The sequence below is a fragment of the Ovis aries genome, chromosome 10 (genome assembly GCF_016772045.2).
Source record: "Ovis aries strain OAR_USU_Benz2616 breed Rambouillet chromosome 10, ARS-UI_Ramb_v3.0, whole genome shotgun sequence".
Classification (NCBI taxonomy): Eukaryota; Metazoa; Chordata; class Mammalia; order Artiodactyla; family Bovidae; genus Ovis; species Ovis aries.
Window position 1 is genome coordinate 83,889,715 of NC_056063.1, and position 27,867 is coordinate 83,917,581.

General features: G+C 48.4%; 2 long non-coding RNA genes across 2 annotated transcripts; both read right to left on the minus strand.

The window, feature by feature from the left end:
• Positions 1 to 1,707: 1,707 nt before the first annotated feature.
• On the minus strand, positions 1,708 to 15,243 carry LOC121820471 (uncharacterized). The gene is made up of 2 exons (XR_006061024.2): positions 15,184 to 15,243; positions 1,708 to 14,344 (listed from the first exon to the last, which is right to left on the minus strand). It is a non-coding gene; the product is annotated as an uncharacterized LOC121820471 (long non-coding RNA).
• Positions 15,244 to 24,132: 8,889 nt separating this feature from the next.
• LOC132657273 (uncharacterized) lies at positions 24,133 to 27,581 on the minus strand. Its single transcript, XR_009595162.1, has 2 exons — positions 24,965 to 27,581; positions 24,133 to 24,876 (listed from the first exon to the last, which is right to left on the minus strand). It is a non-coding gene; the product is annotated as an uncharacterized LOC132657273 (long non-coding RNA).
• Positions 27,582 to 27,867: the final 286 nt, after the last annotated feature.

A 27,867-nucleotide genomic window follows, 5' to 3' on the forward strand; every position in this document is an offset into this window, starting at 1 on the left:
AGGGCCCAAAGTAATGGGCTCTCAAGCTGGGCTGCGTATTGTAGTCACCTGGAAGGGTTTAAACAAGGTCAAGTCCCTCCGACTGGACCAGGAATTGTAGCCACAAATGCAGGCTCAGTGTTCAAGGCGGTGGGGGTTGGAGATTCAGGGGAACGAAGGTATTGGTGTCCTACTCCACTAACAGCGGAGGTCACAGCTGGCATAGACTGTGTTCCCCCAGGCAGGTGGGGCTGCCCCAGCACTTTCCACGAAGGCCTTTTCCCATCCCCAGCTCCCCAGGAGGTGGACCCCGGCTTCTGCGAAGCATCTCCCGCAGTTGGGCAGCCAGGTAAGTGTCCCTTTCCCCAGTCCAGACAGAAGAGGAGCAGGGCGTGGGAAGGCGGCTGTGCCCTGGGTCCCCGGGTGGCAGCACCCACGGGTGTGAGCGGCCTGGACCATCCAGCCAAAGCTGGATGGGCTGCTGCAGCTGACGGCAGGGACACATCCAAGTGGAACAGAACATCCAGGAGAGACAAACGGGGGTTTTTCTTGGCCCTCTAACAAGAGAGGAGAAACTGAAGATTATTTGGCATGAATCAGCAAACACTTTGGTTGCACCCCACTGCCATTTCTTAAAAGTCTTGTGTGGAGGAGCTGAGGGGAATTTCAGAACATCTCAAATTCTCCTCTCCACTTCACAAGCTGCACATTTTCTCCTTACAGGGGAGTTACCAACACTGCCCTTCTCAGTCTCTCCATCTGTGGAATGGAAATTTCTTTGCTACCCGTCTGCCTTAGAGCAGCATGCATAGCCATGAACCACCCTAGCCCAGGACCCTTGATGATCTCTTGCTGAGCAGGTGAGCTGGAAACGTTCCTCCCACTTGGTCTTCACATGTGTGCTAGGTCGTCCGACTCTGCCAGCCCACAGACTGCAGCCCGCCAGGCTCCAATCCATAGGATTCTCCAGGCAAGAATACTGGAGTGGGGTGCCATGCCCTCCTCCAGGGGATCTTCCCACCCAGGGATCAAACCAGTGTCTCCTGCATTGGCAGGCAGATTCTTCCCTACCAAGCCACCTGGGAAGCCCTTTCTCCCGCTAAGGGGATGATGCAAAGGAAAGAAGCAAAGGAAAGAAAAAGATGGCCTTTTGCTTTCTCCACGACTGGGACATAAAGACCACGTGTGCCTTTCTACCAGTGTTCCATGTGAATTTTATGATCGCCACCCTCTGTAATCATTAAGTAACAAAAAGCTTTGTGGAAAATTGCTTTTCCCTAAGAATCAGAACGCTGATAATGAAGCAGGGCTAGTAATCTTGCTTTAGTGAAATGAGGAGTCTAATCCACTACTTTCAGGGAAGATGCTAAATCAGAAAAAGCAATAAAAATGCATTCCCATATCAATAAAAAGCGATTCTTTATGTTCTTATTATGGAAAGCGGGAACCCTGGCTCCCTAAGGAAGACGGTGCTGGGCCCCACTGTGCTCCCTCACGAGCACCTCGAAGCCTGCTTCCTAGGCAGTCAGTGAACACACGGGTCTGTTCATGAAAAATCTGTTCATTACCCCATTAGCCCCGTGCACGGCGTTTTCGGTGGTAAAACAATTTGCAGCGCAGACAGAGGTTTATGGGAGACTCGAGGGGGATGGTGAAGCGAATGCATGAATGAACGAGAAGGAGTATGGGGTTTAAGCCACGCCGCCTAGCCATCCTTTCAAACCTGTATTTCGTCCAGAAAGCTTTTATTTTAAAACCAATTTAAAAAGTCAATAATCATGAAATATGCAGAGACACTCGTGTGCTTCCTGCTTCGGGTCTTAGTCCAAAGCAGACGGTCAGCGCCTTGTCTGTGCGCTGCACGTGCAGGGAACAAGGGCGTGTCGGCACCCACAGCCCTGATTTCCAAACGCCGATGGTTCCTGTAATTTCCATAGACCCCGCAGGGTATCAAAAGCAGGAGCTGCTATTGCCTCTTCCGGTCCTTGAAGAACTAAATGAGAAGCAAGCTCTGAGCTGCCAGCGCTTGCCAAGTCCGGAGGCTTCCTGGACATCTGCCAGCGCCCCCTGGCTCTAGAAGGACCTGGAAGGCCTCCCTTCTTCTCTGCCCACCGGGTTTTGTTTGCCTGCTTCTGACCTAGATCTGTGGACAAACCGACAGCACCCTGGGGTATTTTCCTAAGTTCCCTCCTTGAGTTTCCTCCTGCGCCCGTGGATTTGGAGCTTGGCAAGGTGACCTTTTTTTAAGGGCATGTCCTGAGGGGGCCCTGAGCGACCTCACCCCGGCCAGGACACACTGGGTACAGAGTATGACTTCTTGGTATTTGGCCTCTGGAGTCACTCACTCACTACACAAAGTCTTTATCTGTGTGCATATCCTGGAATAATACTCTTAAATAAATACTCTCCGAGGCATTTTACTCCGTGGCTATTTGCTTTGCATTTCCATGATCTCAGTGGAACACAGAGAGGGAGGAGAGAGGAAGCTTGGCAAACAATTATTCGCCACCATGTGCGCACGAGGGGACAACCCCAAGGGATGTTGTTTTGTTTCAAAAGAGAGACACGTCACTGACTTGACGTAGTACATCCGTGTGCCAGCCAGTCACCTCGAAAATTCCACTTGGCAAAGCGCGCCAGGTAACGTCTATCTCAAGAGAACAGAGACCCCGTGGGGCTCAAGGTCCATTGCTGGGACGACCCTCTCGGCCTTGAGATCTGAGACAAGAGACCGCGTGAGTCTTGATTGCATTCTACAGTCCAGAGATCCGGTAGGTTTTTTAAAGGGGGTCCTGTCTGCTGACTCTGCCGAAGGACAGAGATACAAAGGCAAGGGTGGGCAGCCTGCTGGTAGAGCGATCACCCTAACTCCATGAGCCAGGATTACCAGACGTGCCATCACTGTATCATTATTGCACGATTTTAAAAAATCTTATATGAGATTTCAGGTACTTTGAAAGGTCAACATGTCCACGGAAAAAGATTGTCCTAAGCGCGCCCACTTTTGTCAATGAAGCCTTTCGTGCTCAATGTGACTGCTCCTTCCTCCTGCCTCTCCATTTCAATTCACTCTGAACGCAAGGCTCTGTCCTCAACCAAGAAACCCAGATTCCCGTGAAGAGCTGCCAAAAGGAAAAGCAGAAGAGGAAGGAGAGCGGTGCTTTCTCAAGGTTCACTGCGTTTGTACCTACTTAAGCCAAACTGACTTCATTCAGATCTGAAGAGAGCACTGCGGGTCTGCATGATCACAGCCAGCGGGAGGCTTCCCAGGAAGGCACTGGACGTTTTCCCGGCAGCCCGAGGGGACAGGGGCGGGCAATGATGGTTTATTTTACTTGTAGGCAGTGGGGAGGATCTGCAATTCAGATCCCGAATCATCCCCGAAGGTCCAGGAGCAGGGCAGATTGGGAAAAGTCAGGTGTCAAGCCACAACTGGGCTCATCACGACCCAAAGGAGAGTGGGGTTCACGTGGCCCATGGGGTTCCGCCCCAGCGCTGGCTGCAGCCCACTGCTCCGCACACACCTCGGGCCGCCTTGGAACAGAAAAGCATGTTCTATTGAATACAAACAGAGGAAGCTCTCAGCCCAATCCCTCAATGGCCCTGAGATCCTGAGATCCTGTGATTTAATTCAGTTGTCCTTCTTTGCTTCAGAACATTCTTAGAGCCTCATCTTTGGAGAATTCTCTTCAAAGTGTTCAGCGTATAGAGCACGGGGAACTATATTCAACGCCTGATAATAACTTATGATGAAAATGAAAAAGAATATGGCAAGATATGCCTGTGTACATACAGGAATCACTCTGCTGTACGCCAGAAATGAACACAACAGTATTGTAAGTCAACTACAATTTTGAAAAAGGAGTGGAGCCCAGAAGTTCCTTTCTGCAGAGCACCCCACTTCCAAATACTTGGACGCCCCAGGGGGCCAGGGTATGCCCCACCGAACGATTACACGGAGCGCAAACAGCAGGATGTAAGTTGCAATGTCGTTGAACTCCTGTTTGATACTAAAGGAATCATGGCAATAAGTCGAGCAACAATCAATTCTAGTAATAAATGGTTTTACAGTTCAGTACAATATTAAAATATTTGTTTTGAAGTCTGGCTGGCGTCTAAAGCTTTCTTTCAGAACTCCGTTTTATTACAGTCCATGGTATTTATTTGAAATATTGGAGGGGACTCTGATTGTCATTATTCAAAGTAAATTGCCAAAGTCTACCCTGGACCTTTCATTGAGGACAGACCCCCCGGAAACAAGTAACAAAGAGGTACACGGAGAGACAGACGCTCATAAAAGCACTGTGCTAATCCCAGATCATAAAACAAAAGGCAAACTTCCGTTCATGAAAGCAATTTGATGGGGACATCTCAGGATGCAAAGGGCAGGGGCGGGGGTGGGCGAGGTGGCTGTTTACGCCAAGTGGAAGTGGAGCGGGGAGTCGTGGCCCCAAATCTGGCTGGTGGCCTGGAGAGGCTTAGGGAGAAGTAAAATTTAGAAACTACTGCAAAGATGGCAAGGGAGAACACAGCCCATATCATCTTGGTACAAAAGAATTAATTTAAATTAGTGCCATCCTGCGGGGCCCGTCTCACCAGCTACAGTGATGAGAGATGAAATCGTCAAAATGGTACCGAGGGGCCTCTTTATCTAAAGAGCAAGATCTGAGCTCTGGGTACCAGTTCTGACTTTAAAAGAGTGAGGCTACAGACGTTGGTAACACTTCAGCTGTGGGGAGAGGAGCACAGGTTCTATCATGTATGTGACAGTGAGTGATCCAGCCCCCACTCGAGGAAAGGGGAGCCTGGAGCCTCGAGTTAAAAGCCGAAATTGACAGCTCTCACAGAATGCACTGGAATTGAGGGTAAAGATAGAATCTTCCCTCAGGTTCAGAGAAAACAAAAAAAAGCTCTTATTCACATTTTCGATTTACCCATTGACATGAAAATTGCCTGCGGAAAGTAGAAGTCCCGGGGGTACGTGGCTTTTCAGCTCAAATCTTCCCCTTCCTGTCTCCTTTCTCAGCTGCCCCCTCTGCACGCACGTGTGTGTGCATGTGGGTGTGTTTCTCCAGGAATGATCTTTCTTGACTGCGGGCGGTGACCCCCACCAGCAGGAGGGTTGAAGCCCGTTTCCATCTGCCCCGGACAGGTCTTCGCTCAGAACCTGCGTGGTCTATCAGGCATCTTGTAAACTGCCTTTCCCTCTGATCCCAGCTCCCAGGCACGAGAAAGGAAGGGTATGAAGAACCATTTCTACAGGGCCGGAGGCTGTTTCCAGAGAGAAGTCTCCGCATGCGGGGCGCAGGAAGACCTGCGTGTGTCAGTTTATCTGGAAAGGCAAATTATATCCGATGTACTTGCAGTTATTTGGCGTGCGAAACGCTGTGAAAGCCTATTGTAAACTTGCTTGTTTAGATCACATATTTCTTTAATCTCACACATGATTACCCACAGTTTACTCTGTTGATGGGTTTCATCCATTTCCTTAGATACCTCAACTGATTCCAAGAGAGGCCTGAGAAGGAGCTGGAACCCTCCTTTCCGCTTGCTAAAATATCACGAACGGAGCCAAGGATTCGGGTCAGAAGGCGCAATGCTTGAGTTTATGTGTCGGCTCGACTGAAGCACAAGACGCCTGGACATCTGGTCAAATGCGATTCTGGGTATGCCTGCGAGGATGTTTCTAGATGAGACGAGCATCTGAACCGGAGGCTGAGAGAAGCAGCTGGGCCTCCCTCCGTTCTGACCTGACTCCATCGAGCAGTGTCACCGTTTGGAGATTGGGTCACCCTGATCAGAAGTGAGGGGTGCCAGAGACGCCAGAGAGAGGGCGTTTTCCTCTGACTCCTTTTTTGCTCCGTTCTCAGTGTTGAATTTTTGAGACTGCAAGGCCATTCCATCCTAAAGGAAGGCAATCCTGAATATTCATCAGAAGGACTGATGCTGAAGCTGAAGCTCCAGCACTTTGGCCACCTGATGTGAAGGGCAGAAGCGTTAGAAAAGACAGATGCTGGGAAAGACTGAAGGCAGAAGAAGGGGGCGACAGAGGATGAGATGGTCAGGTGGCATCACCGACTCAATGGACATGAGTTTGAGCAAGCTCCAGGAGATAGTGAAGGACAGGGAAGCTTGGCACGCTGCAGGCCACGAGGTCACAAGGAGTCTGACACGACCGAGCGGCTGAACAACAGTGAATGAGTTATTGATATATTATACGAACAGTGAGTCACCAGGAAGCCCCCATATGCGGTGCACGAGTCTAATATATCATCATTTTCTTTAGCCATCCCAGGGTGCCTTTGATATGGGCTTTTCCCAGCTCACGGCCCCCATGTAGGGGAGACCACCAGCATCCCTGAGGTTTGGAGTGTGCTCGTTGCTGTGGATTCTCGCTTCTCTGTCTGAATAGCCTTCTTGTTGACCTCATCTGGACACCCTGGTGAAGATACTGATGACATTCCAAGGAACCCCAACATCTTCTGGGCGAACACAGCTCCTCTCCAACGTGAACTCACTCTCATTTACAAAAGCATGATCTCATTTAAGGATGGAGTAAGGCTACAAGCAAAGTATATAGAAAAAATTTTTTTCAGATGAAAAAACAGAAGAAATTGGCAGACAGAGGTGGCAGTGATGCTGGGGGCGGAGTGGGGGCGTCGTTAATCAAACACCCTGTTACCTTAGGAGGCAGCGCGCTGGCTGCGATGAGCTGTCAGGGTTAACAGTCTGTGGCTCCTCTCTCTCTCTTTTTAATGTGCCTGTGTCTACATCTTAATAGCCAATTTGGATTTCTGCGCATTCGGTTTAATCTTCTGACGTGAGTATCGGTCATTAATATGCTACACCTCACTTTATAACCCAGACAACGGAGGGAGGAAGCGCCAAATCGCTGCCAGAAATGTGAGCGTCAGTGTCACCCTGACAACCTAATGCAAATAGCGGCTGTGACTGCTGCCCAGAGGACGTTCAGTGCGCACCTGGAGCGCACAGGCTGCCTGGGGCCTCACCTGACAGGTACAGCCACACCTGGCCCCGTGGGCTAACCGGCGTCCGCAGTATCATCTTTCAGTGCTGGAACACGCCGGTGAGTGAGCTCCAGTGGGCGACGCCCACGGAGCCCTCTCACCGGGTTGGCACTTTTATTACTGGTACATGAAAGGCAGGTAAAAATGAGTGGCATTTCTGGCTTGGCCTTGCTGCTTTCGGAGGGTTCTGCCTTATTCCAGAGGTCCTTGCCTCGCTCATCACATCTGGAAATGGTCACTTGCCATTTACTGGCAGCAGAGTTCCCTTGTGGCCCAGCTGGTAAAGAATCTGCCTAAAATGCAAGAGACCTGGGTTTGATCCCTGGGTTGGGAAGATCCCCTGGAGAAAGGAAAGGCTACCCATGCCAGTGTTCTGACCTGGAGAATTCCACGGACTACATAGTCCTTGGGGTCACAAAGAGTCAGACACGGCTGAGCAACTTTCCCTGGCACAATCTGGATGGCTGTAATGACCCACTCGAGAAAAGGTCTTCCTGTTTAGAGTCAACAGTGGACTGTCCTCACCAATCGTAGGTCCGCACCTGATGTGCCTTTCCCGTGGCCCGCTTCAGAGAGGCAGGTGTCCAGACCATCAGCCTGGCCTCCAGCAGAGGATCCGCCCTGGAAGCCTGCTGCTGCAACCTCGTCCGGCCCTTCAGAGCTGACTGGGAGCTCACCCTTCTGTGCACAAATAGCAGCGGGCCTTTTCCCCAGAGGACAGAGAGAATACGTCGGTTTTGTGTTCTCGCAGGGGAATGTGATGGCAAGTTGTAGGCTGGTATCCGGTGAGACAGGCTGAGTCGTGGGACTTCTCCTTCCACATGATGGGGAGAAAAGAAGAGTCGCAAAGGCTATCGCAGCTGCCCTCAGACTGGCGTGTGCTTGTCAGTTATGAGAAGGGAAGTAGATTAAAACTGGGGGATTAACTCAAGGGACATCACTGAATCTCAGTGGGTGATCACAGGCACCACATTCAACTGTTCAGGGAAGGGTCAGAAGAGGAGGAGAGGGCCACGTGTTGGAAAAGTAACTGAGTTTTGTTGGTTTCTTCCTTTGTCGTTTAGTAAGCCAAGGGATTTGAAGACTGACGTCTGAGGGGGTCTCCGCTGGGCTGGGAACTGGCTGGCACCCATGCCCAGCTTCTGCAGAGAGAATGTGGTATAACTTATGGTGTGTTTGAAGGTTCAAACACCTCTGTCACGGTCCTTCTGAGCTGACTTTCTTAATGGACAGAGTCCCGTCCGGGACTTTTACCAAACATGATCCCAGCCCCACAGAGAAACAGACCACACACATGTAAGGAACAAGAAGCAAACACAAGTCCAATTCACTTCAGACTCACCCACAAATTGAGATCATGTATTCTGGTGTTCATCTGCTCGTTTTGTGTTTGTTATACTGAATTCAGTTCAACCACTTGCTTTTTCCTACAAGCTAGTCAGAATCAGCTTTTCCTTCAGGCCCACGCAGGTGTGATCTGAAAGGGGCATCTTGGAAGCCATATTCCATTTCAAGAGAGGACACGTCTCCTTGCTTTCTCTATAGAGTCAAGAGTCATTTCAAAATGTTTCTGAGCCGCTGAGTTTTGGCAGTATACTTTATTTTCTTAAAAACCTATCTTCAAAGTATGGTGGTGGTTTAGTGGCTAAGTCGTGTCCAACCCTTTGCCACCCCATGACTGTAACCCACCAGGTTCCTCTGTCCATAGGATTTTCCAGGCAAGAATACTGGAGTGGGTAGCCATTCCCTTCTCCAGGGGATCAAAGTACAGGCCACTAAAACGATTCTTTGGTTTACATATGACAGTACAAAGAGGTAAAGCACTCACGTTGTGCCTGGAAAAGTGTCTGCCAAGAGGGTGGAAGAAATGAAAAACTAACCGTGAGGTCAAGACCCCAGATGATGATACAAGCACTCAGATGGATGACGCTTTCATAGAACAGAGGGTAGAACGAGAGTCTCCCGGGATCATGGGGAGGAGAAAACGGGGAGATGAAGGTTGAAGGGTATGCATGAAGTTCTGGGTATGCAGGATGAATAATACCGGTTTCCTGCTCAATACATGCCTAGCTGGCAGTATTGTATTGTATACTTGGAACTCGCCGAGACCATAGGTCTTCTGTTCAGTGGTCTTAACACAGAGACATACACACTAGTAATAATAATGATGATAATACTACAAATAAAGGGGACAAGAAGAAACTGTGGGGGGCAATGGAGCTGTCCATGGTCTTGATGGTGGTGATGTTTCACTGGCGTGCATGTATCCCCAAACTCGTTAAGTTGTATATGTTAAATATCTACAGTTGTATGTATTAAATCACCACCATAGAGCGATTTGAAAGGAACAAAACCACATTGGTAGGGTTACATAGAGGATGAGAGAGGGGAAAGGCAGACTGTAGGGCCTTTGGTAGGTTCTGGAGGCTGGAGACAAACACGGCCTTGCAGGTGGTGGGTGCTGTGCCATGTAGAAGCCTGTATATGATGAATGCTGATATCCTGAGATGCTAAAGTAGGAGAAGAGAAAAAACAAACAAGACGTGTGTACTCATTTGTCTGCCGGCCAGTACCTAAGGCAATAAATAATGTAAGTTTGAGGTCATCATTTAAGACGGTAATTGTAATCTTACAAATCACGCCGGTGCTTTGACCGGTGGGATTTATTACTGAAACTTGGTGACAAAGAGTACGCAGTCTTAAAAAGAAGCAGGGCTCCATACTAGCGTGGGTTAAATGGTTTCCTTGGAAAGGGTGTGTTGAAATCTTCAAACCCCCAGCACCTATAAATGTCACTTTATTTGGAAATAAGATTTTTGCAGATGTGATGCTCTTGAGATGAGATCACTGGGGTGGACTCCAAGTCCAGTAGGATGATGTCCTCATGGAGAGAAGAGGCGGAAACACACATGGGGTCATGCGACGTCAGAGAATGATGTAGCTGTGAGCCAAGGGCCACTGAGGACCAGCCCCACTGGGAGACGGAAGAGGCAAGGAAGACTGCTTGCTTAGTGTCAGAGGGAGCGCGGCCCTGCCAGCATCCTGATTCGGGCCTTCTGGCCTCCAGAACTACGGTGCAGTACATTTCTGTGACTTTAAGCCGCTCAGTTTGCGGTCCTTGGTGACGAGAGCCGTAACAGACTAATACACCCGTGAGGAAGACGGAGCTGTGCTTTGAGAAACACTGCAAACTCAAGGGTTGGCTCTTGGTGAAGATCAAAGGCCATATTAATATGTCAGAGAGCACACACAAATCACCCACCGGATGGAAGAGAAGAGAAAACTCGAGGCTGTGATTGCAGCTTAGCTTTTAAGTTCCACACAGAGGCAAAATAAAGAGATGGTTGGACAGTTCAACTTCCCAGAGCTGTCGGGCTGAACACAGAGGATGTGACCAGACAGTCGTCTTTCATCTCACTGATGAGTCGTCACCCTGACTTTAGAAAAGACATTGATTGGCAGAGACTACTATTTGATAAAGGGGAAGAACTGGATGCTCTGGGTGGTGGTGGGTTGCTGGTTTATTTGCTAGGTCCTGTCCAACTCTTGTGACCCCATGGACTGTAGCCCACCAGGTTCCTCTGCCCATGGGAATCTCCAGGCGAGAATGCTGCAGTGGGTTGCCATTTTCTTCTCCAGGAGACCTTCTCGACCCAGGAATTGAAGCTGGCTCCCCTGCATTGCAGACAGTGTCTTTACCAACTGAGCTATGAGGGAAGCCCAGTGCCTTGGGAGCAGAGACCAAAAAAAAAAGTTTCTTCAAAGTCACACACGTGTCAGTGTGTGTGTGTGTGTGTGTGTGTGTATGTACTCGGCTGTGTCTGTTCTTGGCGACCCTATGGACTGTAACCCGCCAGGCTCCTCTGTCCTTGGGATTTCCCAGCAAGAATGCTGGAGTGGGTTGCCATGCCCTCCTCCAGGAGACCTTCCCGACCCAGGGATCAGACCCCAGCCTCCCGCACTGGCAGGTGGGTTCTTTGCCACCTGCACACCCTAGGAAGCCAGATGTATCAATAAGGTGGTCTGAAAGTTTCTGGCAGTAAGTAGATCTGTAGAAATGAGACTTGAAAGACAACCCTGATTCAAACAAAGAAACATGGAATGTGTCTGAAACGTAAAACTGACTGATAGGTGTCGGTCAGACAGACAGTCTACAGGCTCAGACTCCTTGCAGTTCACGGATGCGATCTTACAAAACGGACTATAACCAGAGCTAAGTGTGGGAGAGAAAGGGGGACCTCTGGAACATGGCTGCCAGGCTAACGTGCAGAAGGGCTGGAGCTACAAAATGTTACCAGGCAACGGAGCAACCTTTTAGCTGTAACCCAAATAAAACACAGAAGCAGGGAGGCAGACCGGAGGGCAGAGAAGAACCTGGGCTCTGGAAACAGGCAGACGTGGGTTTGACTCCCGGCTTTTCCATCTCATCTGTGATGAACTTGGGTAGGCGTGGAGCCTACGTGTGCTGTGGCTCGGTCGTGGTTTTCGCTTACGGAAGGCTATGATAAGCATGGGATGGAGGTGAACGGAGCGGGTTTGGTGCAGCACATGGTCTGTGAAAGAGCCCAGGCCTACCGCCATTATGTTATTTCTGTGTTATTGAAGCATAATTGATTTACAGCTGTTCAGGTGTACAGCAAGTGATTGGGTTATCATACATAGGTATCCTTTTTCAGGTTCTTTTCCATTACAGGTTATTACGAGATATCGGATATAGCTCCCTGTACTATACAGTAGGACCTTGTTGCTTATCATTTTTTTATATCGTGGTGTATATCTGTTAATCCCAAATTTCCAATTCATCCCCCCCCTTCCCCTCTGGTAACCATGAGTTTGATTTCTATGTCTGTGAGGCTATTTATGTTTTGTAAATAAGCTGATTTGTATCATTTTTTTTTTCAGATTCCACATATCAGTGATGTACATGATGAAAGAGAAAGTGAAGTCGCTCAGTCGTGTCTGACCCTTTGCAACCCCATGGACTGCAGCCCACCAGGCTCCTCTGTCCATAGGATTTTCCAGGCAAGAGTATTGGAGTGGATTGCCATTTCATAATACCTTTCTAATCTACTTCACTTAGTATGAAAATCTCTACGTCCATCCATTGATGTTGTTACAAATGGCATTGTTTCATTCTTTCTATGACCGAGAAATACCCCATTGTCTATACGCATCACATTCTCTTCATCGTCCATCTGTTGTCGGACACTTAGGTTGCTTCCACGTCTTGGCCGTTATAAACAGTGCAGATATGAACACTGGGGTGCACGTATCTTTTCAAATTAGAGTCTTCATCTTTTCTGGGTATATGCCCAGAATTAGGATTGTTAGGTCATATCAGAACTTTATTTTTAGGTTTTTAAGAAACCTTCATACTGTTCTCCATCATGGCTGCACTAATTTACATTCCCACCAACGATTATAGAAGGGTTTCCTTCTCTATAACCATCATTAATTAGAATCATTTAAAATATGTCTTGAGAACATTTAAAATAGGGAAGCATAAGTTTTTTTAAAAAAAGTAAACTGCAAAATAGAAAGTTATTACATGTAAACATATAAAATGTTTTATATATGTTTTTATATATATATAATTTTTCTGGATTTGTGAAGTATAGTTGAAGATTAAAAGTTGTACATGTTTAAGGTGTACAGCTTAATGATTGACATACGTGAACTGTACCATATCCATCAAAACGGCAGTTTTAAAATATTTGCTTTGTTGGTAAAAATAGACTGGAACTTACTTGGAGAGAAGAATCATGTACTAGGAAGAACAGTTGAAAAACGAGGATGTTTGAAAAGGCAAAAAGGAGATGAGAAGGACCTCCAAGGGGGTGACCCCAGTTTTGTGGGCTACAGTGAAGTTGCATGGGTCAGCTTTCAGGTCAAGAAGGGTCAGGAGCTCGTGATGCTCGTCTGAGTTTCCTGAAGGAGGAGCCACCCTTCAAAGGAGCTCCTGTGACTCCCAGCCCCACACGGCAAGAGCTCTGGACACCGTCTGCTCTGATGCGTCCATCCCTTTGTGGGGCTGAGGTTTCTCTCCAAAGAGAAGAATTCTGGAGGACTGGAGAATCTCGCAAAAGCACCTTGTATAGAAAATCCCAGGATAAAGTGGTAACAAAATCAGAGAATCTGTACTATCCATTCAAACCCCCTGGGCTTTGACCTCCGTGATCTGGTCCAGGAGGGCAGAAGGGAATGAAGAGCAGTGAAGAGCAAGGGCCCCAGAGCCTGGGGGGCGTGGGGGTCAGTGCAGGAGTGGGCCCTCAGGAGACCACGCCGGGGTGTGCACTCCTGTTCCAGGGATGGGATACAGCCTGGAGGGAAAGCGATTCCTGTGGGCAGCTCCATGCACGGGTCCTTCAGACTTTGTACTCTTGGTGGGAGGAGAAGGAGAGAACATAGATTCTAGAGCTATTGTTGTTGTTCAGGTGCCGAGGCGGGTCCTCCTCTTCGTGACCCTATGGAGAGCAGCATGCCAGGCTTCTCTGCCCCTGACTGTCTCCGGAAGTCTGCCCAAGTTCATGCCCATCTACTAGGTGATGTCATCCAACCATCTCATCCTCTAGAATTTTTTAAAAATGATTATTTGCATTAAGGAAATAACATCTTTCAGGAAACACATGGATCTGGGTTTTTTGTGGGGTTTTTTTTTTGCCTTTCCATTTCTTAATTGCCCCCCCTTTTTCTTCTCATGCTTCAGCCAGATATCCGGTCCTTCATGACCAAAATCTCCTGGAACACCTGTGGGCTTTTGCTCTCCTTGTGGTTTGCTTCCCTTGTCCAGAGAGACAAGACTCGGGGACCAAGGCTGCGAAGGCGGGGGCTGTGGTAGCGAGGGGAGAGGGGCCTTCTGCCTTGGCCCCAAGGATGAGGCTGAGCAACCATCTCTCAAGTGTTTCCATCGACCCATGATCCTAAAGCGCGCCCATCGCCAGGCCCATGCCCTCTGCTCTTTCCGCTTGTGTTCCATTCCCTAAGTCACAGGGGCCTGCCTGGATCAGCCCACAGATTTCTTCCTTCTTTTTTTTTTCTTTAAGAATTTCATTCTTTGCTTATTTCTTTTTAAAAATATTTATTTATTTTAGCGCCCCAGGGCTCCGTTTTGACATGTGGAACCTTTCACTGTGGCATGCAGGATGTCGTTCCCTGACCCGGGATCAAACCCAGGCCCGCTGCGTCGGGAGCTGGCGGTCTTGACGGCTGGATGGCCAGGGAAGCCCCGCAGGGAAGCCCCTCAGGGGCGTCTCTATTGCCAGCATCTGTGTCCACGGCAGGCATCCTTTCTGCTTTCCGAACCAAGAAGCTCAGCTGTACCTGTACTTCCAGCAACTCTTAGCCAAAGGAAAGAAATGGTTTTCTTATTAATATTAAGTGCCCTCAACTATAATTCCTTACATTAAGCTTGAGAAGTGTTCTGAAGCAAGCAGATTCTGCTGCCCAATACAGAAAAAATAAAACTGGAAACTATTTGTGTCATCTTCCAAGCAGAAGACACGCGCTTGGCTATGCCATTCAGCACATCTGTGGATAAAACCAAAGTGTGTCTCTTTTGTTATGGTCTCCCTGGTATTCTTGGGCTTCCCTGACAGCTCAGTTGGTAAAGAATCCGCCTGCAAGGCAGAAGACCCCAGTTCGATTCCTGGGGCGGGAAGATCTGCTGGAGAAGGGAAAGGCTCCCCACTCCAGTATTCCTGGGCTTCCCTGGTGGCTCAGCTGCTGAAGAATCCGCCTGCAATGTGGGAGACCTAGGTTCAATCCCTGTATTGGGAAGATCCCCTGGAGAAGAGAAAGGCTCCCCACTCCAGTCTTCTGGCCTACTATTCTTAGGCTGCTCTGAAGATGTGGCAGTGTTTTGTTTTTATTTTTGTAAACGGGGTGTAACAGCCTTTCTGTGGTTGCCATGGTTAATTCTTATTCCCACAAGGAGAAAATGCAGGGAAAGAGAACTGACGTCCCCTTAGACCATTCTGGGAGTAGACGTGCATAAAATAATCTACTCACTGGAAAACAGAAGAGGATGAAAGAAACACCTCAAGTTTCAATTACAGATGCATATATTGTTACTAACTTGTGGGTCCAGACATAGCCACCCCGGTCTGACTCCAAGTGTTAAACCAAACCCTTCAAAACTGTAAAGGCCCCAATATCACACAGCTGTCTTACCACTGACCTTTCGTGTTGAAAGATGTGACTCTCTCCTGTGCTTCCGGTCTCCTTTGCAAACCTGTTTATCAAATGTATGGAACATTTTTGTTTATGATGGTTTATGGTTAATCATTCACCAAGGACATGGGCCCTTTGTACCTATTACTGGTGTGCATTTGTTTGGACTGTGTTTGACCCTTTGTACCCAAGTGGCCTGTGTAGGAACCTTTTGAAAACAATCTACCCGGTTAAATGTGTTTATGGTACTTGCGGAAATCCTGTGGCTTTGTAGCTATCACATTTGGGGAAACCAAAATGACAATTTCACTCTCAAAATCAAGTTGATTGTTATATCAAGATAAATACGTTCATCCTGGGTTCCTTGGAAGCATTCTGGGGTGAAATCTTAACCACTGTTTTGAGCAATAGATGGCCACTTTGTGACCAAGCGGTGTTATATAAAATGCGCCTCTTTGCAGAAAACAAGAGTCTCAGATCTGTCCTCATCTCTGCTCTGTACGTGACGATCAAAGTTCTCAGCAGGTACATCTCAGGGGAGTTCGTCTCCCCACCAGATGCCCTAGAGACGGGAGGGTCTCAACTTCCAAAGCCACAGGTCAAACGGAAGAACGGAATGTGTCCTGCGCCCGTTTAATCATTCACCCTTCAGACACCCCTTACAGGAGTCACTGCCTCAGTGTTCCTCTCCTGTCCTCCACTCGGGCGGTCTGCAAACAGTCATCACAAGGCCACCTGTGTGAAGGGAGTCACATGCAGAAATCAGCCAGGATGGTCTGTGAACTCCAGGAATGTATCCTCTCGCACTGGACACGGACGTGCCCTGTGGAACTTCAAAACAAAGTCGGTAATGTGTTGCCGCGTGTGAGACAGAGAAGGATGGCCAACAGCTCACAGGAGGGCGATATGCTTGTACAACAAGGCCCCTACAGACAAACCTTCAAGTTGCAGACTTCCAACGATGCAAACCTGCACTCCATCAGCGTCAGGAGTGAGTGAAATTGCAGCTTTCCCTACCTCTGTCTCCCGCTTCTGAGCTTCTGATGCTCCTTCAGCTCAGCCCTCTCCGCCCCCCTTCAGGAACTCTTCCTGCTCACTCGGCGCCAGGCCCTGTGAGCCGGCTGTTGTACAGAACTATGTTTCAAGATCTTGTCCTCTAAGATGAAAAATGACTTCTTAATTTTTGTGTGTTTGTTTTTCATGTATTATTTGTGTGAAACATCCTAGAAACCTATTATAGTACTATATGGGGTTCCCTGATAGCTCAGGTGGTGAAGAAGCCACCTGTAATCCAGGAGACCCCAGTTCGATTCCTGGGTGGGAAGATCCCCTGGAGAAGGGAAAGGCTCCCCACTCCAGTATTCTTGGGCTTCCCTTGTGGCTCAGCTGGTAAAGAATCTGCCTACAATTCGAGAGACCTGGGTTCGATCCCTGGGTCGGGAAGATCCCCTGGAGAAGGGAAAGGCTCCCCACTCCTGTGTTCTGGCCTGGAGAATCCCATGGGCTGTATAGTCCATCAGGTTGTGAAGAGCTGAATACGACTGAGTGGCTGTCACACACACACACACACACACACACACACACACACACACACACGCACACACACACACACACTACCGTATAGTCAACTGTGTTCGCTGCCCATCTAGGCTAGCTTTGTTGAACTTGTGAAGGCATGCTGGGAATCAAGCTGCTTCGTATGTTGGGGACTGTAATCTGTCACCCAGAGGCCGCTTTACAGAATGAGCAGATCTGGAGTAGCGGGATGACTTGTGCATCCTGATGGGAAGGAAGTGCCAGGATTAGGAATCGGAGACTGTGAAACCAGAGGGTCGAGAATTTAACTAGAGAGTTTGCCTAGATGGTGGCTCATGAACTGAATTAGTTGGAGGCGAGAATGGAGGTGATGGGGGTCTCATATTTATCATGACTTAAGATGAGCTGTCTGGCAACCCACTCCAGTGTTCTCGCCTGGAGAATTCCATGGACAGAGGAGCCTGGCGGGCTGCAGGCCATGGGGCTGCAAAAAGTCAGACTGAGTGACTAAGTGCACGCGAGACGAGCTATCACAGGATGAGACACAGAACTGACCAGGCAAGACTGCAACAGCCGTTAAAGTCTAGAAGTAGGGGATCTACCACACTGTGTAGTGTTCTATCTATCAAATGCTCTGTGATACTAATATTGCAATATAATTATATCTAAGTTTAACTCAAGAATGTCCCCACTTGTCTGACATACTGACTTATTCCTCCATCTTAGAATGTGCCGGTCCATGTCAATAAACCCATAAGAAATTCTAAAAATGTTTAAACATCAGTTGATTTGACCATCATTTCTGCCCTCCTGGGCTATGAACCTTGACCTCATAAATAGACGCTGATGAAGCCGGCGGCCGGTGTGAACTGATTCATTGCGTGTCAGTTATTACAGAGAAAGTTCAATGATGACCTTCCTGTTCTTCAAATCAATACATGAACAGATTCTAAGAACTATAAACTTCCCCAGTTCAATAACATGAGGGAAGCATGCTGACTTTTAATGCTTAAAAATATTTTCAAAAAAGCAAGTGACCTGAAAAATTATGGGAAACTCAAATAATGAAGAGCATGATAATAGTCAGAAACCACATTCCCCTTGACTTCCTTCCCCCTGAAAAGAAGCACTTTCCTACTGGGGAAAGTTTAAAATCCATGTATTGCTGAGGGACATTGGTTTTCCTTGGTGTGAGGGAAAACCATTAGTTAGAGATTGGTGAAAAGTCCCACGTTGATTCAATGTAACTTTAATTCCTATAAAAGCATTTTCTAATTACATGATATAACTGAGAGATAGGTTTCACTCCAGAATAAGGAGTCAGCAGTATATTACCAGGAGACATTTTTCTGCTTTTGGTTTCGGGGGTGGCAGCCTGTCCACGGTGCCATCAAGTCTGAAATCTGTGGCGTAACTGATGAAGGAATTAGGAAACAAGAGGACACTTTGGCAGCTGTGTATGTGTGTGCACGCAGGCGCTCATCACGGCCAACTTTTTTTGCACTGCCATGGACTCCTCGGCGCGTGGAATTTTCCAGGCAATAACCTGGAGTGGGTAGCCATTCCCTTCTCCAGGGGATCTTCCCGATCCAGGGATCAGACCCAGGGATTAAACCCATGTCTCCTGCGTCTCCTGAACTGCAAGGTAGATTCTTTATCGCTGAGCCACCTGGGAAGCCTCTCCTGGTACATACTCTGCACGTAAACCAGACCACAAGTATTTGTGGATCATGTCATTTCTTAAAAAGGTTTCAAAGTTCCAACTCCATTACACTAAAGGCGAGTGAAAGCAAAAGTGTTAGTCACTCAGTCGTGTCCGACTCTTTGAGACCCATGGACTGTACCCCGCCAGGCTCCTCTATCCATGCAATTCTCCAGGCAAGAATACCAGAGTGGGTAGCCATTCCCTTCTCCAGGGGATCTTCCCAGCCCAGGGACGGAACACTGGTCTCCCACATTACAGGCGGTTTCTTTACTGTCTGAGCCACCAGCAAAGCCCACACTGAAGGCAAAGGAGAAGCTGATTTTAGAAGCCCGTGGGGATCTGCTCAGATAACCACCTGCGCAGACGCCACACCTATCCGCTCACATGTGTACTGCTCCCTGCATGCTTTCAGGAAACATTTCCCAGCATCTACTACTGAAGCATCCATGCTGAAACGGGTGATTCTTTAAGATCGCATTATCTCAGAGATAAAGGGATATTTATTTTATTGCCGGTTGAAGGTGCTCCCTCAGAAAGTGATAGCCCATTTAATCTCTCCTTCAGCTAACATGTCGTCCATGCCCCGGAAAATACAAAGGCAAATAAGAGACGCTCCCTCGGAGAACTGGCTCTCTGGTCTCATCTCCAACCCAGAGTCTCACAAGCGCAGTCTGACTCTATAAGCTTCTGTATTTATCATCACTCAGAATGTGTTTGAATAAGACCATCTGTGAAAGCATTGCAAAAACATATCTATTATCATTCTGATTCATTTTATGGATGATTCCCTTCGGATGTTTGAAAACATGGAACTCCAACACATGTGATAAAAATCACTTCTTATTGCTTTATTGTCTTTGTTTATTTTTTAAAAGGTTTTATTTTATCTTCAGGCTATAGTACATCTCAAAACAACTAGTTAAATCTTGATCACTTACAGGAATTCACAGGCACGCAGGCCTGGACTCTAGAAAGCCGCTCAAAAAGATTTTTGATAACTGCTTTACTGAAATATAATTCACAGACTCCAAGTCCACTCTTTTAAAGTGTGTAATTCGGTGGGTTTTAGTGTCGTCACGGAGTTGGGAAGTCATCACCGCGTAATTGTCATCACCCGCAAAACAAAACGCGTCTCAGTCTCAATCCATTTCCCTCCAAAGTCTTCCCAAGCTCCTGGCAACCGCTAACCTACTTCGTGTGTGCACGGATCTGTCTGCTCTGAACGTGTCATGTGAGTGGGTTCATACGATACCCAGCCTGCTGGTACTGCTCCTCTCACTGAGCATAACGCCGCCAAGGTTCATCCATGTTGTATCAGGTATCAGAACTTCTTTCTTTTTATAAAACGTTGAGTATTCATTGCGCAAATACACCACGTTCTGTTTATCCATCCATCTGTTGGGGAATGCTGGGCTTGTTTCCCATTTGACTCTTATGAATAATGCTGATAGGAACTTTTGAGTACAGTTTTTGCCTGGATGTAACTTTCCAGTTCTCATGGGTGTTCGTCTAGGCGTAGGATTGCTGGGCCAAAAGGTACGTATAACCTTTCGAGGAATTGCCAAAATGTTTCCCAAAGTGACTGCAGCATTTTACATTCCTCCCCTCAGTGGACGAGAGTTCCAGTTTCTCCACGTCCTTATCAACACTCGTTTCAGAAAGATTTTTGTCCTGGCATATGAAGAATGTGTCTTTATTTCTCAGAATTTATTTCAAAGAAGAGGGCGAAGGGACGTGATAACAATCTTCTCCAAGGGATGTGAGAAATGGTCTCTTTTCCCCAGTGCTGACAGCTTCTCGAAACCCTGGCCACTCTGCAGGGTAAGATTCCAGAAATGAGATTCCTTGTAGCATGTGTCCACTCCTTGAGGCAGAGTCATTCTCTCTCAAGCTTTCCCTGACCCAGTAAGGATCATCACAGCAAATGGTCAATGGCTCTGCAGACAAAAAATACACTGTGCAGGCAGGTAGCAATCAAGAGATATGGATTCTTCAGGGCTCGGAGGCTGAAGAATTCGTGATTTGTCTCCATTTCATAAAGATGACCTATATAGATCTTAATTGGAAATTTTACTTTTCTCATGATTACAATTTTTCTTTTATGAAGCAAGTGCCCAGATATCTGATGACAGTTTTATGTGGTTAGTGGCCAGATATTTCCGTTAAGTACATTCCCTAGGCAAAATAAAGAAGCCCAGCATGATCCGCGGTGATGGAATTCGAGTTGGCCAGGAAGGACCAACTCTGTGAGTCTTCAGCCATTTGTTATAAGGTGTTCAGTCCGCTCCCCTTCTTAAAGTTAGCAAAGACGGCAAGGGACCTGCAAATGCTTGAAACGCTATTAAAATGCAATCACTACATGTTATAATGTGCTTTAGGGAAAGGGTTTTACCCACTCCAGTATTCTTGGACTTCCCTTGTGGCTCAGCTGGTTAAAAAATCTGCCTTCAGTGCAGAAGACCTGGGTTCGATCCCTGGGTTGGGACGATCCCCTGGAGAAGGGAATGGCTACACACTCCAGTATTCTGGCCTGGAGAATTCCATGAACTGTATAGTCCATGGGGTTGCAAAGAGTGGGACAAGACCGAGTGACTTTCACTTTCTTTAGGGAAAGAGTTGCCTGCAGCGGTGCGGAAGAGCATGATTATAGGCACCAGCACCACTGCGGCCATGAGCCTGACCTTGCTAGACTAGGTGAAGGGCTTTAGGTAGATCGTGTTGGGAGGGAGACACCCCATGTTGCTATTGGAGACTGTTGACTCATACATGTATACAAGCCTGCACATGCATGCACACGTGTGTGCCCACATGTCAGTACACGGTGGGGGACACCACCATGCGTAGGATCGAATTCCCAAAACGCTCATGTCCTGAGGTGCTCTGCAGGCCCCAGCATGTTTTAGCAGCTCAAAACTGTTTACGAAGTGATTGAAGATAGCTGCTGAAACCTCTAGATCATACGGTTCTCGGAAGCGTTCCTTTCCCCTGTGTTGTTAGCTTTTGCAATCTCGTTACCCTAGATATTGAGCCAATGTCAGGGTCTGTTGCTGATGGATTTTTTCGTGAATGGAACGGGGGCAAGAGAAAGAAGGTTTCAGTCTCTCCAGAGACTCTAGTTGCTTCTGCTTTTACCTGAAGGACATTGTCTCCACCCTCCGTCTCCTGGGGCTGACTTAGACCTTTCCACTAGAAGGAATGAGCCTAGCAAGGCACTGTCGACCACAGCTCTGCTTGGCGCAAGATCACAGCTAGATCCAGCAAACGGCCTCCAGCCCAGGCTTAGACCTGGGGGAATGTGGGACATGACTTCACCTTCTGGAAGAAGAAAACCCAAGCATCTGAGTGTCCAGTCCGCTGTAAGGTCTCTAAGCAGAACTGCACGCCTGCTCCCTTGTCAGGGGTCTCCTTCTGCTCTCACCTGCTTTTCAGCCTCCCCCCCCCAACACTCTCCAGAAGGGAAGCTGCAGGCCAAGGGTTGGGTCTTGACCATCTTTGCATCTCCACGGTCTGCCATAAACTGGTATCTGGTGGGTGTGTGACTGCTGGTCGCCACCATCCGCTAAGTCCCCTGCAAGATGAAGAACGCTGTGAGCACTTCCGCTGGGCTGCGCCACCGAGGGTGTCAGGGGAGCGGAGGCGAACTGTCTTCCGGCTGGGCACGAGAATACAGTGATGGAAGACAGATTAGCAGGGGAAAAGCACGAGAATTTGTTCATGTCTGTGAGAGCCCCACAGAACAAATGAAGACCCAAAGAAGGGACAAAGCCTCATTGCCCACACACCAGCTTGAACGAGAGAGACCCTTGAGGAAAAGTGACGAAACACGCGGGGACCAAAGGAAAGATTAGACTTACTCTAGCAAGATCTGTTTGCGCAGATTTCTCTGCCTCCATTCCCAACCCTGGGCAGAAGAGTATGTCTCCCCTCCTGGTACAAGGAGGACACCTTCCATGTGGCACTTTCATCTCCTGGCTTCAGGAAGGAGGGGGAAATGGGGCACCCTTGTGGCACCTGCTGTTTTTCAAGTTCTTTTAGCTCAAAGAAGCATATTTTCAGGAGACAGGTTCTGTTATCCTTCATTTATTTATTTACACAGATGATGTCCATCCCCTTCATAACTTTCCTTCAGAGAAATAAATGAATTGTGTGTGCGTAAGAGACATTACTTTACCAACAAAGGTCCGTCTAGTCAAGGCTATGGTTTTTCCTGTGGTCATGTATGGATGTGAGAGCTGGACTGTGAAGAAAGCTGAGCACCAAAGAATTGATGCTTTTGAACTGTGGTGTTGGAGAAGACTCCTGAGAGTCCCTTGGACCACAAGGAGATCCAACCAGTCCATCCTAAAGGAGACCAGCCCTGGGTGTTCATTGGAAGGACTAATGCTGAGGCTGAAACTCCAATACTTCAGCCACCTTATGCAAAGAGTTGACTCATTGGAAAAGACCCTGATGCTGGGAGGGATTGGGGGCAGGAGGAGAAGGGGACGACAGAGGATGAGATGGCTGGATGGCATCACCGACTCGATGCACATGGGTTTGGGTGAACTCTGGGAGTTGGTGATAGACAGGGAGGCCTGGCGTGCTGCGATTCACGGGGTCACAAAGAGTCGGACACGACTGAGCGACTGAACTGAACTGAATTGAGAACAATCCCTTGCATTTACTAAGTGCTACATAAGTATTTAGTAAATTTAACAAATGCTTCCCAGGTGGCCCTGGGCTTCCCTGGTGGCTCAGACGGTAAAGAACCTGCCTGCCACGTGAGACACCAAGGTTTCATCCCTGGGTCGGAAAGATCCCTGGAGAAGGGAATGGCTGCCTACTCCAGTACACTTGCCTGGAGAATTCCATGGACCAAGGAGCCTGGCTGGCTACAGTCCATGGGGTCACAAAAAGTCAGACATGACCAAGCAACTAACACTTTCCCAGGTGGCGCTAGAGGTAAAGAATCTGCCTGCCCATGCAGGAGACGCAGGAGACATAGGTTCGATCCCTGGGTCTGGAAGATCCCCCCTGGAGAAGGAAAAGGCAGCCCACTCCTGTATTCTTGCCTGGGAAGTTTCATGGAGAGAGGAGCCTGGTGGGTTACAGTCGATGGGGTCACAGAGTCAGACACTACTCAGGACAGCACAGCGTGACATGGAAGTGTTAATCACTACCTTTAGTTTAAGGACATGATTTGTGTGGGTTAGTGATGTTTCTACCAAAGTTTAGTCCAATCTGGCTCCCTGATATTGTACCCCCGCAAGTATCTACATTTCAAAAGCACTCCCCTTGAATATATAAACTCATGTGTGACTTTAAGCTGAACATCTAGCCTGCAAAAATAAATTATTAATTTAGTAATCAAAGTCCTAACAAGTGCGTAATCATGAAATCTCTAATTATTTTCTTGTTCTTCCCAGGAACAGATATGGGCATGAGAGACAAGAGTGCTAGGCCCGGGAAATTCTGCGTGTGACCTGTTTAATGTAACCACGTTAACTGTCATCCAAGTATTTGTCTTAGGCTCTCGACATTATAAGCTTCATGACTGTTTGCCGAATACTGAGATAGGCACCCCAGAAGCTCTCCATAAACATTAATTGAAAGAATAATTGAAAATAAACCTACATGCATTTTCACTTAAATCTAAGCCTTTGCTAAGGTTTAGCTTTCTCGGTCATATAATCACTTTCTATATACGAAGGAAAAAATATAATCAGCGGGAGCCGCTTTCCATTCTAAATTCCACTTTAATTTTTGCTTCAAGCACAAACATTACAGATTTGATATGACTTATGTATTTAAGTTTCAACTGAGCTCTGGAAACAGCCTGAGCATATTCCCTCATTCCCCTTGTTGAGGATCCCTCCTTGTGTCTGTCCGCTGGACTAACTGCATTTTAATTATGTCCTGGTCGCTTTGCCTCTGTCAGGGGCCTGTGCTGCGCCGCGCTTAGCCGCTCAGTCGTGTCTGATGCTGTGCAACCCCGTGGACCGCAGCCCACCAGGCTCCTCTGTTCACAGGATTCTCCAGGCCAGAATACTGGAGTGGGTGGCCTTGATCTCCTCCAGTGGATCTTCCCAGCCCAGGGATTGAACCCAGATCTTCTGCATTGCAGGCAGATTCTTCACCATCCGAGCCATCAGGGAAGCCCATCAGGTGGCTGGGGGACGACGGGTTAGTGTGCTGGGGCTGTAGTCAGGGTAGGCTCCCAAGGGTTAGCAATTGCAAAGTGGTCGGTGAAACAATGGTGCATACTTCTCATTCTCAAACTGCCAGCCTTTGACGTGAAACTAGCGAATGACTCAGATCACTGTTTGCAGCTGAAAAGAGAAGGCCAGCTCAGGTCTCACAGACTGTGGGCGCCCGGGGCTGCCTCTGGGGTAAAATCCACCCCTACTGGATTCACCCGAGTGCCGTGTTTATCTCCCTGCAGACAGGCTCCATTTTTCCATCCAGCTCATCCTCATCATTCTGTGAGCACAAACCAAGAGCTCTATTTACATAAGAACAAATTCGTGCATGGAAGAGTCTGATCAGGAAAAGGAGGTTCAGAACTTACAAAGTGAATAGATCAATAGAGCCATCTAGCCGACTGCGTGAGGCTAATCCAAGCTGGCGTCACGAGAACACCTCTGGTGTACACGCGCAGGAACATTGTCTAGAAAATCTCCAAACGGATGCCCTGTGCTTAGTTTCTCTTCACAGAGAGGAAAATCCAGGTAAAGGCACCCGATTGCTGAACTCCACAAACAAAAAGGAAGAGAGATTTTCTGTTAAAGATCAAGACAGAAATGTTATTTTCATTTTATGACTCGAAAGCAGCTTGCAAGCGGAGCCGTGGTCTGTGCTCTTACCAGGCCCCTGCCCAGAAGAAGCGATTCTAACTCCTGAGCTCCGGCTGACGGATAACCGACACGTTCCACGGATGAAGCAGTCTGCAAAAAAGCTTCATGTATCATCTCGCTACAGATTCTCCGGCAGCCAGACAGCCTTGCCCCTTCTCTATCCTTCTCGCTATTTATGTGTTTCCATTTACATGAATCTAGTCTATGCTTGTGCCTGGTTGATTTTTCAAGTTAATCATAGGGCACTTGGGGAAAGATTAATGTCAGGAATGCAGAGGTTCAGCAAATTGTGGAAGAGTTTCACCATACAATTAATCTCTCTCTTCGCACGTTACAAAAGTGCAAGGGACAAAGGCAGAGAGCTGTCATAATGCAGACATCACAGGTCTGTCTGGAAGAGCCGGGGGAGCCAGCTATGGAACGCATAGGAAGATGCTCTAAGGGCTTATAAATCACCCCCTTCTCCCTGCATCTTTCCTCATTGCCAGGCTGTTGTTTACTCTCTCAGTCGTGTCCGACTCTTTGTGACCCCACGGACTGTAGCCCACCAGGCTCCTCTGTCCATGGGATTCCCCAGGCAGGAACACTGGAGTGGCTTGCCATCTCTTCCTCCAGGAGGTCTTCCCGACCCAGGGATGGAACCCGCATCTCCTGTGGCTCCTGCCTTGCAGGTGGATTCTTTACCACCAAGTCACCGGGAAAGCCCCTTCTTGCCTGATGCTTGTACCTCAATCCCGTTTCCCACTCAGCTGTCATTGTCCCAACGACAGCACCATAAGCTGGGCCATGGGAGCAAGTGGAGACGTCCTCTCAGTTAAGGCAACGCCACGCTCTTGATGCTGAGTCTGACCTCTGTACCCAGGACAGAATTAATCGCTGAACTCTGAACTAGAAAAGAATAGCTTTATGGCTTTGCCAGGCAAAGGGGTTTGCCCCAGGGGGCTAATGCCTTCAAAACTCTGACCCCATCTGGACAGGGTAGTGAAGAATTGTATGGTATTGGTTCACAGAGGGCATGAGCAGCTCGTGGACACTCTTCTAATGGCGTGGCGGTGAGGGAAGCGGAGTCAACATCATCAACTTTCTGGTTCCAAGCCGTCCGGGGCCTCCGTGTTAGTGGGCAGAAAGCAACTAACTTCTCCTATGTAGTGGGGGTTTCTGTATCTGCAGAAAGCTCAAAGATACCATCCTGTGTGACCCTTGACGGGAACCAGGGCCTGGCTCCAAGCCGGCCCTACTGTTTCTTGACTGCTCTTTCCTGGTTTCTGCACCCCCTCCCTTCCCTGATTGGCAGCTGTTTGAACCTGCCTGTTGGAACTCAGAGAAGGTCGTGGAGGCTGAATGAACCCTATTTCCTGTAATCAAGAAACGGGGGACACAGAAGTCTTTTGTGCCCAGGAGCCCCACAAGGTGCTGCTCCGTCTCACTATCATCTCCTCAGATGCCCCTCGTATCCTTCACGTCCAGCTTTATCCGTATTTCTCTGCTATCAAAACCTTTTGTAGGACACGTGAAACAAACTTCTTCCCTCCAAGGCAGGGCTCTCTATCGTCAGCTGGTGGGAATGCGGCGCCCAGCGGTCGCGGGACCTTCCCAGTGCTGCGCTTCCCCGGAAGCAAAGGTTCAGGATGCCCTAGTTCAGTGTTAGCGGCAGCTTCACAGAGAGGACCGCCAAGTGGACTCCGAGGCGCCAGGGTCCTGTTTGCGGCCAGGCCAGTAGGAGCGAGGCTGTGGCAGGAGGGGCGCTGGGCGCCGGCTGCGGGGGGCCCCGTGCGGGGCAGGGAGGGGCAGGCGCGGAGTGTCCCCTTTTCCGGGTCCCTGGGCACCGGCTGCACTGGTTTCAGGGAGCTCCCCCTACATCAGCTGGAAACCCGCCGGAAACCAAGGCAGCTGAGTTCTGCTTCCCGTTCCTCACACGCACATTTCTGTGGACTGAAACTACCCCAAAGTCACAATAAGGCTTTCCAGCTGAACCCTCGACGCAACAGTAAACATCCGTCAGGTAATGACAGCCATTCTCTTCCTTGCAAACAAAATGGAAGGAAAGATTAGCAGATAAGGTTTCAGGTCCTGATCCACGACCTCATTACATAGCTGTACTTACTTAAAATGACCCCCTTTGCCTTCCACTAAGGAAACATCTTCTCCCTTTCAGTCTTGACTTTGGTCGAAGAACTGAAATGGTGAGAAAACAAAATGATGCAAATGCTGTTCATTTAGGGGTCAGGGGTCCTGTGTTACCAGAGCTGATGGACAGCCTGCCGATTAGACAGTTTTACAAGAAGTGCAAACTTAACTGGACAAAGCTCGCTTCATTTAGGAAAACTCACGCTTAGGCAGCGCTGCCTTCCTGACCCGCCCCACCCTCCCCCTCCCCACTGCGTCACTCATCCGGGGCATCTAGGTCTCCATTCCCGCTCCGTGGTGTGGGCTCATCTTTACCATTTTTCTAGATTCCAAATATATGCGCTAATGTACAATATTTGTTTTTCTCTTTCTGGCTTACTTCATTCTGCACTTAGTATTACAGGTCAACGCAAAGCAGAAAAGAGCCAGAAAACCTCACATGCTTCTCCGCGTATGTACCGCTGTGATGAGGGAAGTAGCAACTACTCCC